We start from the raw sequence: 15,582 nt of genomic DNA, 5'->3' as shown, positions 1-15,582 counted from the left end.
ATGCAATTCTCCCTTTCAAAGGATCTGCCACAGGGAGGAGAGACATACATTTTAATCCACTGAGGCCTTCAGAGTAGGTCCTCCTTCCTCTGGGTTACACCTAGACAGACAATCACAGTGTACTTACTGTGAGCGACAGGACTGGGCTGCTCCTGCTGCCTGATGCTCTGTCCTCTAGCGACAGATCACTATGTCAGACTCAAGGACACCAGAGTCCTGATAAACACGTTCTCAGAACTGCAGTGTGACTCCTGCAGCCACATCCAACATAGTCTTCCATCTGCTCAGACCAAAGGCAGCAGGCTGCACTTCCTGTGCCTGCAGTGTTCTTTCTACTTTCTTCTCCACATGTGTCCTCCTGCACACCAAACCCCCAAGTATAAGTCAACTAGCAGAATGCTGACATGATTGCCATTCAGGAGACCCAGAACCCCACAAACCTAACACGGGGGTACACACCTGCAACATCAACACCCAGGAGGTAAAAGCAGAAGAAGATGACGTCCAAGATTATCCTTAGATGACGTCTAAGATTATATCTTTAGATATAAAGAGTTTGAGACCAGTCTAGGATATAAGGCCCTGTCTCTAAACAAGCAAGCAAACAGTCAAAGGACCTAAACTGATAAAAACAGATGGAGGTAGGTTTTAAGATTGTCATGTAAAGACATGCACCGTGTCAAGTTCCTGACATTTCCTACCTCAAGAGCGTGAAGGAGGACCACCACATGTTATGGGGCCTGGCTACCTAAGACAAACAGGCCATTGCAATGAACCACTTCAGCCATGGCTTCATTCTGCTTTTAGGATCACGCACTGCTCCCCAGTCAGTCTCCACAGTGTCACTAACTTCTTCCTTCCTTCTCCTGCCAACATGAGGCACTTCGGCACCCATACCAAGTGTGACAGATAGAAATCCCTTGAAACCATAAGCTATTCCTCCCTTAACTTGCTTTTGTCAAGTGTTTTGTCTCAGGCACGAGAAAAGTAACTGGTATACATGCATCTCACTCTGCTTCCCAACCTCAAGACCATTTAGTTTCAGTTTGTTTTTTTTTTTTTCCCTTCGGAGCTGGGGACCAAACCCAGGGCCTTGCTCTTGCTAGGCAAGCGCTCTACCACTGAGCTAAATCCCCAACCCTCAAGACCATTTAGTAAGGCCGAGTAAACTTTCAAAGCTTCAGTCGTCAAAAGAAGATTCTAGTGTATTGTGGTGCTCCGTCCTGAATATTGAAACTTGCTGGTCTGGGTCTAGCATTCTTATTTTATAGATTAAAAAATATTGAGGTCATAAATTATATGATCTGCCTAAAACTATAAATTGTTTTTTTTAAAACTTCTGAAATTTGTACATCAGATATTATATGGATTTACCTTGACCAATTTGAAAAGATATCCCAAAGGTTTTAAGAAACAAGGAATATAATAATCAAAATACAATTTCTCTCCACAAATGGGAAAAGTGATGTTACCTTTGCTATGGGATCATTTCCTTCTCTCTGTGGCAAAGGATGGGGCATAGTTTCTCTCTCTAAAAGGCCTAACAGACCAGTAAAGTGACATCACCTGATGAAGTTTGCTTTTTTTTTTAATTATTTTATTGACTTACACTGCAAGTCTTGTCCCTTTTCCCAGTGTCCCTCCATGGGTTTAACGATGGGGAAAGCAGAGTGATCCTTTAGGGCAGAGGAACCAAAGCCACTGCTGAGGAGAACTCCCCAGAACTGTGCACACTGAGGCAAGATGCTGGCTGTAACTACTTCATCTGCGTAAGCCAGTGCCCCACACTAGCATGCACTTCCTGTTCACTGTTACCCATCCTCGCACTTTTGTGTAACAGTTTCCTTATACAACATCACAACCAAACAGTTCTTAGAACCTTGAGGATAACCTTCAGGATTATCCTCGAGACTTTCATTTGCTCAAAGGTCTTCCTCCTCCGTTCAATGTATTAAACTGCATGATACAAGAGAGAACACGCTCATTTCTCTTATCTTGAAGATTTCTCTTATCTTCCTTCACCACCTCTTCTATCTTATTTATGAAAGTTTAACTCCTTTTGTGTGCTGTGTAAATAAAATTACATCGATGGAGGCATGTCTTGGTGGTCAAGCCTCTTACCGAGCATGTAAGAGGCCCTGGGTCTCCCCAGAACCTGAAACCAATTAAACTTTAGAGCCAGGCATGGTAATACTCACTGGTAGTCTGAGAATTTGGGATGGGGAAGGTGGAGGATCAATTCAAGGTCACCCTTAGATACATAGCCAGTTTGAGACCAGCCTGAGTCATAGTAGACCCTGTTTCCAAAAACAAAACAAAAATAATAAAATATAAAAAATATTCTATGCATAGAAATCTTATCATTGAAAAACAAGCTCATTAACTAAAATTTCACACCAGATGGGAGACTGGGCTGTTTTGCTCACAGTGTGGAGTAAGAGTTGAAGGATTTTTGGGCTAGGCTCTCATGTTTGCAGTTTGGTCACCCTCTACTTCCTTCCCACCTCCTTCCGCTGGCTTAAGCATTGGCTTGGGTGAGCAATGTGCCAACACAACCCTTTGCTCAGAATACAAGAATCATGCCACCCACAGACTGGTGGCTGGAGGCCAGAACCCTGGCAGCAGTGCAGGCGGGAGCCAGGCCATGGCTAGAGCAGGAATTTCTAGTCATGGTTTCTTCCCGGGAGTCATTTGCTGTCACCACCACCAGCCGAAGGAAGGCAAGAATGAGAAAGGAGTCAGGGAGCTGCCTCCCACCTGCGCATGCTCTACATGAGAGACCGCTCACATCCCTCTCCATTGGTTCTGTCTACTTGAAAGAGCTACTATGGCAAGAATGTAAACCAAACCAGAAAGGTTTAGGCTGCAGGTCTGTTGGTGAAAGAAGGCAGGCAGTCTCATATGTCCTTAGTCAGAGAACAGATAACAAGGCTCCCTGGAGAACAATTTGACAGCAATTATCAGGCTTCCAAATGCCCAGACCTGTGGCCTAGTGGCCCATCTTCTGGAAACTTAGCCTCGGGGTATAATTAAGAAAGCGCAGAAAGACTGTGTAAAAGGGTGTTTATCAAGGAGCTGTTTGCAACAGAAAAATATCAGAAACAACTACATGTCCAGTAAGAGACTTAAACAGTGGTTATTTTAAAATGTGAACATCTTGAAAGGCTACTGATATGGGAAGATGTATAAAATGTAATTATCAAGCATAAAGCAATTCATAAATTTGTTGATAAGGGTAGCACATACATGTGCACAGAAAGGGGTGTAGGAAAATGCGCTCCCAACCTATCCAATGTGATAGTTTTGTTTTACTTTTTAATCAACTTATATTTCCTTAATTTTAAATTTCACCATATTGTGTGTGTGTGTGTGTGTGTGTGTGTGTGTGTGTGTGTATGTTGTAATGAGAAAAAATAACTTTGCACTTAAGTTAGATAAAAGGAGCTGAAGTGTGTAGGTCAACGATAGAGTACATGTGTAGCATTCATAATTCTGGTACTCTATGCCTAGTACCTCTTCCCAACCCCCCCCCCCACACACATACATATACACACACAAATATACAAAAACATGCAAAAGTGGTTTTATAAGCATGGCTATCTCATGGCTGCTATCAAATGTTACTCTTACAGCAGATACAGAAGAATGTCAAGATGGCCTATATCCAACATTGCTCAATACTTAAAACTCTGACTTCTATTGTTGTTTCCTTAGGGTGAGCATTTGTACTACATTTCAGCACGGTGTCCCCGAAGGAAATGGTGGCACCCCTGCATACATCACTGCAAACAGGGAAAGTCTACCCATTTGGTTTTGTATAAAAGTCTGTCAGTTTTGATCCATGAGATATGTCACGCTGTGATCTACTGCAATGACTTCATTTGCAAATGGGAACCTCCAGTTCTGAGGCCAGCTCCTTCAAAAGGTTCCTGCGGAACCCCAGGCCTGCACAGCCTGCCCGTGCTCGATTCAGCACCACTACGGAATGAAGGTCATGTTGTCAGAGCCTTTGAGTGAAATCCAGCTTATGAACATAAAACTCTTACGAGCCTCCTAAGAATGAAGGAGGAGCCTTTGGAAACAGAAGAAACGGAAGTAGGATGACTCACAGGAGAACCCAGGGCTGTTTCTCGATGAGATGCTACAAAATTCCTTTAATGGGCCAATTCCAGAGCTCTTACGACAACCAAGTCTTCAGCCCCTGGTTGAATCTGTACTGTCAACATTCACGCCCAACTCATAAACACAATTATTTTTATTTGGTTCAAAGTTTTAAGGGAAGTTCTTAGCCAACATTAATTGAGAAGCTGTTTTTTTAAAGCAGTATATATACGTTTAAAGTAAAACTATTTAAAGTACATAGCAGTCACTTTCTAAAATGAAGCCAAATACTGAATCAGATTCTATTGAATTATCAATACACATAAATACATGGAAATACGGATGATAAAAAGAAATCAACATCTGGGACCACTGTGTCATATTTGTCTCTTTCATATAAAAACAACAATAGCAACAACAAGTCATCCTATCCATTCGGCAGCATGAAAGTTCATCGTTAATGTTGAAACAACTGAGTCTACTTGAAAAATAGTTCACTATTCACTGTGTTAAGGCTTATTAGTTATTTCGGAAATCAAGGTCAATATTTCTCAGGTTTTATTCCCTTAATCATGTACCATAAGTTTATGTAAGATAATAGTTAGTGCTGTGGTTTCACAATGTCCTAGTGTAAATCCAAGCCAGATGTGTTGCACACTTTAATCCCAGTACTCGGGCAGTCCGAGGCAGGTAGATCTGTATGAGCCTTGTCTTCATAGCATCATAGCAAGTTCGAGGTCAGTCACAGTTACACAGAAAGATCCGGTCTACAAACAAACAAACAAACAAACAAACAAACAAAACTAAGTAATGAAATTTCAGTGGAATAGTGTTGAAAAGTAGAAGTTTTCAGAAGTGGTTAGCATATTAGCTTTTTGGGGGGGGTCAGTGTCCATAGTTTTCAGAAGACCTTCCCTGTTCAATTCTGAGCTTTATTAGTTTTAATGATATCCACGTCTTTTTGTTTCCTGTAGAAATAAAAACAAATCCATCCCAAACACAACATATTCACTGACTTCCATTCTGATGTTAACACACCCTCATAGTATACAGGCTGATTTAATTCCTTGAGTTTTTCGTCTATAATCTAGTCTCTTAGTCACTCTGATCCCTTTTTGTTAATGTTCAGAAAATTTAAATTTAACAGAGCACTAGTCTATCCCTGGGGGTCCTTAGTCTTCCTTTTTTGTTCTATAAGTATTTCTTTTATGATACCTATAGCTCTTTTTACAACTGTTTTGTCCTGTAGACTTGTGTGTTATACCTACAATATGCCTTATATTATAATTTGCAAAGAATTGCTTTGCCTTACTGGAGGTCTGCAAGGGCATTGTCAATCTCAATTTGTACATGTATCCCCATAATAGCATTAATACCAGCAAATGTGTATTTAAAGAATCAGCCTTTTCAGAACTAAAAGCAGTTGCCCATTAAGGCCCTGATTATGTATCAGTGGTATGGTACAAAAGGAAACACATCCATCTGCTAGAATTCATTTCTTTGGTACATGTAGAGTCACTTCCAGTGGGTCACAGAGTTTAGTTATACAAAGAACAAGTAGACTCCACTCAAGCTTTGAGTATCATATAATAGCAGGACAAATGGTCCAAGGCAGATGGAAGTCACAGTTATTTTCCTGGGTTGCCTAACTCAGTCTATTATCTATCTATATTTTCAGATCCACAGTCAACCAAGACTTTATGCTTACCATGCCCAGCCCGCTCTGAGAGTGCTAAGAAAACTATAAAATTGAGCCATTAAAAACTGAACATGGAGCAAGCCATCTGCACACCCATAGCTAGCGTGAGTGTCCGGGTCCTATCACTAGCTCCAGTCTTCTGCTCGTTCTGTCACCAACAGCTCCTTCCTGTCCTTTCTACTGAATCATCTCACTTGACTTCGTCTCTGCACATTCTGACTCTTCTCACCAAACTGTATCCAGATTTCCCTGCCATAGAATTCCCCCATAGCATCTACCTGGCAGAACTCGGTGTCAACCCAGTGCTGACCTTTTGCATATAGCAGATTTGGTTTTCCTTCACATGGTTGAGTACAGAAGAAATAACTGGGCATTTTGGTGGCCCAAATCGGTGAGTACCAATCTTAGATATGTTCTTCAGGCTGACTGTACCTTTCCTATAATCCCCTAGCTTGTTCCCACTTCCAAAGCTCTCTCCCATCAAGTCTGCCAGCTACCCTTTGCCTCACTCCTCACCACATAACCTTCCATCCCATTCTACTGAGCTCATGAAAGCCACCCCAGGGCAATTTCTCTACTCCAACTACCTAGTCATCATATCTGATTATATTGACAACACTACTTCTCTTCATATACTGAAAGGTCTTTATCATTGATTTGGAGCCTGTCCTTCAGGGTGTACTATGAATCTTCCCCAAATTTTCAAGTGCTAATGTGAAATTAACCCCACTTACATATATGTGTATACAAGTTCAACTTTTTAAAAAAGTTCCTCATCAGCATTTGAACAAGCTTGGCTCTCATAGCAGAGAAAGAGGCACCCACCTCCTTCAAAATCTCTTCTCTCTGGCAGCCTGTATCACTTCTATTCTTCATTGTCAAGGTTTTTTGGGAAGCTTTATCATACTCAGAGTGCTCTCATTCACCAAGTCTATTTCTCAGTTCCTGCCATCTAATTTGCCTTAACCTTATTCTACCATAAGTGCTCTTGAAAAATTATTAAAGTGCTGTGCATGTGACCAAATGCAGTAAATAACTAGCTATCTCTCTATGTCTCTGTGTGTCTTTCTGCCTCTCTGTCTCCCTGTCTCTCTGCCTCCCTCTCCCTCTCCCCCCACCCCCCAGTGGCCTGCTATGAAACCCAGTCAGGTTGACCTGTAACTTGCAGCAAATCTTTTGCCTTGGCCTCCCCACTTCTGGCCATGGGAGGTTGGGTAAATAATTTTCTAATTGTTATTTCTTTAGCATTTGATAGTATCTCACTGTCATGAGAACACCATCTGAGGGAATCAGAACTGGGTTTCCAGTTGAGGCCCTTACATGTTCTAGGGATGAATTTCCCCACGGAGCTCACGCTCTTCAAATGCTCTTCTCTTCATAGTTCCCAGGGCTCCTCACTCTGCTATTTAAAATCCCTGTGCCCTGTTCCGACTCCTCTTTACATGGCTCCTGCTCACTAGTCCTGAGACAGTATTTCCCTTTCATGAGTTGTCTACTTACTCTGGGCTATCATTCTTGGGAGTCTAAAATCCCCAAATGACCACATACTTGAGTGAATTCCAAGCTATAGAAGCAAGATATGTTTTTTCAAATGCCCTACATCTTTAATCTCAGTCTTTTCTACCAACTTCAGATTACATGCTAGCCTATTTGCTGAATATCCTCAAATGCTTATACACAGGCTTGCTGAGCTCAACACAGAGCCCCAAATGGAAACTCCTACCTTCAAGTCACTTTGCACTGTTTCACACATCAGCAAAAAGTGTCACTGCTCACCTAGCTACCCACCCATTTCACTTTCAAACACACATACCCAATACATACCAGAGTCCTATTAATCTGCTCCTGGTTCCTGCAAGCCTTTTATCACTCAGCTCAATTTATGATTCTCATACAGCTGTCTTTGTGAGTCACGCATATATCTACAATGTCTGTAAGGAGGGATATGGTGCTGGCTTTCTCTTCCAAAAGCTTTCCTTTTTTTCTCCTTATCACCTTAAAAGGCAGTGTCAGTAAGAAGATGTCCCAGGTCTTGTCAGAAAAATCTTCTATTTATACACATTGCCAGTGCTTGATCATGCTGACAGAACAACAAGGAAGGAGTTTCTTTCTACAAAGAGACTTAGAAAGCTCTGGTTATCATGGTGTAGATGTGTGTATCATCTGTGTGTCAGCGACAGGCCCAGCTAAAACAATCCAACTAAAACAAGCAACTCACATAGGAACAAAGTACTAACCCAAATGTCACACAGAATCTAATGCCATTCCTCTACTATTTACAAATTCAACAACAGTCTTCCTCAGCCTGTGTCAATAGTCCTACCATGAATTTCCAATTTGAAACCTGCTACCTTTACCTATGAAAACTTCCAGAGGCTGATCTCAATTATTTTCTAAATTCATCAGAAACTGTGAAGAAAAAAATATAGTAGAAAGTTATTGGTAGTTTGAGTGTGCAGGGAATTATCTATAACCTTAACCTTACTACTCAGGAGATAAAGAATAATCAGGAGTCAAAGGCTTTCACTGCTCCAAAGTGAATTTGAAGACAGCCTGGACTATGTCAGACCCTTCTCACAAAATCAAACCAAACCAAAGCCCCTCAGGTCACACCTGCTCTAGTAGTAGAGAACAAGAAAGTGGCATCCATTAGTTCTAAGTCCTGCTTGAGATACAGAACTAAATCAGTTCTTATGTTTTAGTATAACTGTGGTTGTTTGTTAAGATGGGGTCTTGTCAGTAACCTCCACTGACCTGAAATTCTCAATCCCCATACCTCAGACACCCAACTGTTGAGATTCAGACATGTGCAACCAATGTCTGACTCATTATTTAGTTTTCAGTCCAATTTACTCGAGGAAATAGTGTTAACTGCAAAAAGCTCCCAAGTGGGAGCTACAATGTGCCGCTTTCTTCCATCATCAGTAGGTACTCTCCTGCAGTGAGCCCTTCCTATCGCCCTTGTCCTCCCAGCCACTTGAGCAGCTTTTGATTGCTAAACTGCAATGTCCTCTAACTTTTAGCTTCCATTTCTCTACATGCTCTCTTCCCAAAACTAGCTGAACTGATCCTTTCAAAATGTGATCCAGATTATGTCAACTCCCCTGATTAAATCCTCCAGGAAATTTTGCCTATAGAGAAAGCGTAAACTTGCCGTCACATGATTCGCATTCTGTGACCTGGATCCTGGTTTCCCGTAGTTACCTTGCTGTCCTTTGCATCCATGGCCCCACTTGTCCCTCTGAGATCTCACCATGATCTCTTGTTCAGTAGTGCCATCTGTAGCTGCACTCTCTGATTAGAACCTTGTTTCTACATGCTGCGTGTCTGACACCTTGTCATTTAATGTTCAAGAGCTATAGAGGCCAGTCCCACTTCTATAGCTCTTACCCATTTAGTCACATTACCCATTTCATTTTCAAAGGTTTGAAATTATCTTGTTCACTTACACTCTCTCCCTCCCCCCCCCCTCTCTCTCTCTCTCTCTGTGTGTGTGTGTGTGTGTGTGTGTGTGTGTGTGTGTGTGTGTGTTTCCCCATTAGATTATGTCTTAGGGTTTCTATTGCTGTCAAGAAACCACAGTAATTCTTATAAAGGAAATCATTTAATTGGGAAAGGTTTATAGTTCAAAGGTTTACTCCATTATCATCATGACAACATGCAGGCAGACATGGTATTAAAGAAAAGCTGAAAGTTCTACATCCAGATCTGCAAGCAGCAGGAAGAGAGAGTGACACTGGGCCTGGCTTGGGCTTCTGAAACCCAAAGCCCACCCCCAGTGACACACTTCCTCCAACAAGGTCACACTTCCTAATCTCTCTCAAGTATCACCCCTAATGGTCATACATTCAGATATATGAGTCTATGGGGCCATTCATATTCAAACCACCACAGACTGCAATTCTGTGTGATTCTTTCTCTGTATTTGGCTCATTTCTAAATTCCCAGTGTTTATAGCTAGGGATAATCAAACTGAATAAAAGTAAATCTTTTTTTTTTTCTGGAGCTGGAGACTGAACCCAGGGCCTTGCGCTTGCTAGGCAAGAGTTCTACCACTGAGCTAAATACTCAACCCCTTTAAAAATTTATTTATTTATTATATATAAGTACACTATAGCTGTCTTCAGACACACCAGAAGAGGGCATCAGATCTCTTTACAGATGGTTGTGAGCCACCATGTGGTTGCTGGGAATTGAACTCAGGACCTCTGGAAGAGCAGTTGGGGCTCTTAACCACTGAGCCATCTCTCCAGCCCAAAGTAAATCTCATTAATTTAGAAGTCACTCAATATTATACTGAATAATTTTTTTAGCAAGAAATCAGCAAGTGTAAGTACACAGAATGAGTATATCTTGGGCCATTAAATCTTTACTTACAGCTGTGTGTAGTGGCTCAGGCCTGTCTTTCTAGTACATGGAAGTCAGACATGGTAGCACACACCTTTAAACCCAGTACATGGAAAGAATATACAGGATAATCAGGAGTTCAAGGCCAACCTCGACTACATATCAAGAGATCTTAGCCCCCACAAATAAGTATTTAATCAAAAACACTGAAATTTGAGTTTTATTTTTAACTATTGCCTTGTTTTGTCATTTGGGAGTGTGTGTGTGTGTGTGTGTGTGTGTGTGTGTACACATGTACATGTGACAGTATGGTGTGATTATCTGTGTGGATACGTGTGAAGGCCAGAAGTTGAACCTAGGATGTTACTGAATCTGAAACTCATTATTTCGGCTAGACTGGCTGGCCAATGAATCCCCAGGATCCATCCGTCTCCACCACTAAAGGGCTGGGACTACAGGTAGTCATATCTGGTCCTTTTGTGGGCACTGCGGTACTGAGGATCCAACCTCAGGTCCTCATTCTCGTACAGCAAGCACTTGACCCACAGAATCATCTTTTTTACCCTATTTTGTTGGTGGTGGTGGTAGTGGCTTTGTTTTTAAAATGTGGTCTCATCTTGTAGCCTAGGCTAGCATATAACTTATTACATAGCTAGAGTGACTTCCTCTCCTGCCTTACCCTCCTTATACTAGGATTACAGTATAAAGCTCCATGTCTTATTTGTTTCTGAGACAAAGCTCTCATTGCATGGTCCATTACCCTGAAAAAAAATTTACAATCTTCCTGCTTTAGTCATCCAGCACCTGAATTTAAAGGCCTAGGCCACTGTGCCTCAGTATTTGTTTTTGGTGTTCTTGAGACAAGTTTAGCCCCAGCTGGCCTCAACCTCATTATATGATGGAGAATGGCCTTGAACTCCTGATCCTCATATGCTTACCTCTCAAATGTGAGGACTGCAGGCATGAGGCACCATGCCCAATCTAAAATTGTAACTTTCACAAAAACAACCTTTCTTTCTTCTTTCTTTCTTTCTTTCTCTCTTCCTTCCTTCCTTCCTTCCTTTCCTTTCCTTCCTTCCTTGCTTCCTCCTCCTTTTTCTTCTACATATGAAAGTGTACAAAGTCGGCAACTAGCTAGAGATGGGCTCTGCAGCCATCGTTTGTCCGTCTGTGGCCTGGGATGTTTAGGAGGACTTCAGTGATGATTCTTTAACTGTAGGAAGAAAAGGAAACAGAAAAGAAGGGAGGAGGGAAGGGAATGAAGGGGCAGAAGAAAATGGATTTCACTTGTGCATAACAAATCTGCCTGCTTGTGCCAAGAGTTGACATGATTATGTGTCTTACAGCTTTAGTCTTCAAAGTGGGTTATGTGTTTGGCTGTTCATGGTGATCTAAATTGATACCCTCAGTAACCCCAATCTGTAGAATAAGAATAGAGGCAATCTTTCATTTACCTTGGCTGTAAAAGGCAAGTAACTGGATTAGGCTCTGTATTCATGAACAGACCATATATTTGAATTCTACAATGTTATTATAATGAAAATACTTAAGAATATATTGCTCTTAAAATATATATCCTGGGTTTAGGAGATGGCTCAGAGGATAAAACACTTGCCACAAAAGCATAAGGACCAAAGCTTGGATCACATACTAAAAGGCAGGCAGGCATGGTAGCCTCCTTTATGCCAAGTACTGGGGCTACAGAGGAAGAGGATCCTGGAGCACAGTAACTAGCTAAACTAGCCAGATCCAGCCAGCCCAAGGTTCAGTGTGAGTTCATGCCTCAATAAACAATGTGGGGATCGTTTATTCACCCTCAAGCTAACATACTTACACATACACACACAGATATACGTAATGTGTGCCAACCCCTAACACATATACACACAGATGTGCTATATATCTTCCCTTTAATATTCATATGTGAGTAAAATCTTCATAATTGTTATAGATAAAATATTTTCATCTTTTCTCTGAGTTCCCACTTTGAATGATTGGGGGACATATGCTTTTCCCTAAGATAATTTGCTAAGGAAAGCAAAATTTTAGGAGTGTCAGATTAGAAGTTTGAAATGTGTCCTTTACTCTTAGGTATGTTTCTCTGTGGACAGCCATTGTTTATATGTGAAATCCAGCTCTCCCCCATTTAACTACATCTATTCCTCAAAATATTTGAATCAGTGGAAGCCTTTCATCTCTAAATTAAAACAAGAAGAAATGTTAATCTAAGTAAAGAGACAGGACAATAAGCTCAAAACTTGTCTTTTGTTTGTGCGTTTGTTTGTTGTTTTTTAGACACGGTTTCTCAGTGTAGCCCTGGCTGTCCTAGAACTCACTCTGTAGACCAGGCTGGTCTCTAACTCACAGAGATCCCTCTACTTGCCTCTGCTTCTGGAGTACGGGGATTAAAGGTGTATACAACCCCGCCCAGGTCAAAACCCAGTTTCAATGAAAGAGAAACTAAGAAATCTTTCTAATAAATCAGATTAAATCTCTTATCAGAGGTGAATTTTAGCTCAAAGCTTTGAAAAGCAGAGCCAGCATCCATTTTCCAGATGCCCAATGGATGTGTTTGCAGAGAACAAGGGGCTTTGCTGGAAATAAGTACCAGAGACTGTGGCTGACCTGGAGACAGTCAGACTCCTCTGCTTCTTAACTGCCACTTCCAAATGTGAGTCAGAGAGCAGACACCTTTTCAGTGATTCCTTAGGCTCACCCTAAGATGCATTTCGTATTTACAGTTTACAGACTTATTCTGATTAATAAAATACATAAAGAAGTGAGGAAGGCCAGAAGATTGTATTCATTTTTGTAGGCCTTTCTAGGAAAGCTAGGAGAGAAGAAGAAAGGAAGAGAGGAAAGGAAGGGTCTTTTGTGGCAAGTGCTTTATACTCTGAGCCATCTCCCAAGCCCAGGATACATATTTTAAGAGTAATATATTCTTAAACACTTTTATTATAGCAACCACATTTCGGAATTCTAATATATGTTTTGATCTTGAATTCAGAATTTACTCCAGCCGCAATAAACAAAAACCTCTTTGCCATCCTTTTTTTGACGTGTGAGATGGGACTGTCAATAGTCTTGTTGTTTGAGTGCACCTCAACTTCCCAAGCTTGAGTTTCTCAGAACTTCTTTAAGGCTTGCTTAGCTTTTGTTTGTTTGGGCTTGGTTGGGTCAGTTTAGACAGTGCCTCATGTAGCCCAGGCTAGCTTTGAACTTGCTATGTTGTTGTGTCTATCCTTGATCTCTTGATACTCCTGCCTATCTGGGATTAGAACCATCAGCTGCCACACACATCATAAGGCTTGCTTGGCTTTTGTTGAACCCAGCACTTGAGGATCTGTCTGAAAGCCAAGCACTAAAAAATCCTGAGGCAATATTGATGGTTCTGGATGAGAACTGCATGGTCTTCAGAACCAAACCTGGCATATTTGCCTGGATTATGTATTCAATGGCACATTCAGGGTGGAAGGACGAAGGCAGTTTCACAATTCATGGTACAGCTCGAAACTGGATCCAACAAACACCTGGTTTTATCTATCCACCTGCAAGCCAGAGACTTTTCTCACACACACTAGAGAGTCAGAAACCACCCTCTGCCAGAGCACCACCACATCACCTCAGTGTGTTCACCATCCTGTACTCATGTGTCCATCATGCTTTGCTTTCACTAGGAGACACTGCATGAACTCTGCACACATATACCCTCTCATGTGTGGGCATTTCCTGCACAAAACAACTATTGTCATGTGAACTACGAGATGGGTGATCATGACCTCCTGGGATAAAAGCCAATGGCGGCCTCTGAAATCAAAGTGGACAGTGCCTCCTCTGAAAGGAAGCGTATCTCTCCTTCAAACCAACATGTCCATGTGCTGCCCAGTTCATGATGAAAGATAGGGAAAGCGGCCCTATTTGTAATGTGTGGTCTTACAAGAAAATAAGACAAAGCTGAGACTCTGACCCATCAACTTTCCTAGCTCTTAGTCAGCCTAATACAAATACAGATGGTAACGAAGGTGGAAGGGTCGAATAGTAGGAAGGACTCCAAGTGGGGAATAAGAACTTCTCTGAGTAAGCTAAGACAGGTTATCAAAGATTTGGATCAAGAGCAACACCTTGATAAGAACAGGCTCAACGAAATTCTGGTCAATTTGAGTCAGTGTTCCTAAGATCAGAAACTGACATTTTAATAGCAGCATAATTAGAATTCTCTCTAACATTTTTTGAGAAGATTCTAGAAGACACTGATGAGAAACCCTAGTTGTTGGGGAAGGAGGGATCATGGAATATCAAAGAAAGTAGAATTTATCCAAACCCTTAGTTTACAAATGGGAAAATTGAAATTAAGAGAACTTAAATGGCACCAAAGTTCACTTAGAAAATTAATGTCTATAGTACTACCTGAGGACTCAGCTATACCACTTCTGAGCATACACCCAAAAGATGCCCCAACATATAGCAAGGACACATGTCCCACTATGTTCATAGCAGCCTTATTTATAATAGCCAGAAGCTGGAAAGAACCCAGGTGTCCTTCCACAGAGGAATGGATACAGAAAATGTGGTACATCTACACAGTGGAGTACTACTCAGCTATTAAAAACAATGACTTCATGAAATTCTTATGCAAAATTAATGGACCTAGAAAATATCATGCTGAGTGAGCTAATCCAATCACAAAAACAAAACAAAACAAAAACACACCTGGTATGCACTCAGTGATAAGTGGATATTAGCCCAAAAGTTTGAATTACCACATGAAGTTCAAGAAGAAGGAAGACCAAAATGTGGATGCTTCAGTCCTTCTTAGAAGGGGTAACAAAAATATTCATAGGAGGAAATATGGAGACAAAGTTTGGAGCAGCCCAAACTTTCAACGGGAGGAAAAGCTGTTGGTCCTGCCAAGGTTCGATGCCCTAGTGTAGGGGAATGTCAGGGCGGGGAGGTGGGAATGGGTGGTTTTGGTAGGGAGACACCCTCATAGAAGCAGGGTAAGGGAGAATGGGATAGGGGTTTATGGACAGGATACCAGGAAAGGGGATAACATTTGAAATGTAAATAAAAAATATCTAATAAAAGAAAAGGAAAAAAAAGAAAATTAGTGTTTGCAGGTCCGACTAAAGGATAACAAGATTTTCTGCTCATAATAAGGACAGTTTAGGTGTTCGAGGCAAGCAGAAAATGCACAAACACTATTTGTATAATAGTCAGGTTAGACATTGGGTATACACATTATGTAAATGTTTCTGAAAATTCAAATTCCATAAATCCAATCCTCAGTGTTATTATAAGCGAAACACAAGGAAGGATAAAAATAGCAGCTCAAGAACTCTGAATAACTCGTTGTGAAGAGTACCTAAGATCTACTTACTAAGGCTGTGGGGTATAGTGGTGTGACTCTATTAGCCCCCACCTTTTGAGGAAATGGA

At 41.3% G+C, this 15,582-nt stretch overlaps 1 long non-coding RNA gene across 1 annotated transcript in view; it reads right to left on the bottom strand.

Annotated features, from left to right (window-relative positions):
* Positions 1-4,238: 4,238 nt before the first annotated feature.
* LOC134483819 (GATOR2 complex protein MIOS-like) overlaps positions 4,239-15,582 on the bottom strand; it is a 70,760-nt gene continuing 59,416 nt past the window's right edge. Inside the window, exon 3 of the long non-coding RNA XR_015645885.1 lies at positions 4,239-4,868. This is a non-coding gene — a long non-coding RNA (GATOR2 complex protein MIOS-like). The remainder of the gene's footprint in view (positions 4,869-15,582) is intronic.

The sequence above is a fragment of the Rattus norvegicus genome, chromosome 20, assembly GCF_021556685.1.
Source record: "Rattus norvegicus strain SHRSP/BbbUtx chromosome 20, alternate assembly SHRSP_T2T, whole genome shotgun sequence".
In the NCBI taxonomy this organism is placed as follows: Eukaryota; Metazoa; Chordata; class Mammalia; order Rodentia; family Muridae; genus Rattus; species Rattus norvegicus.
Note: the sequence above shows the minus strand (reverse complement) of the source record. Positions and strands in the feature narration are given on the sequence as shown.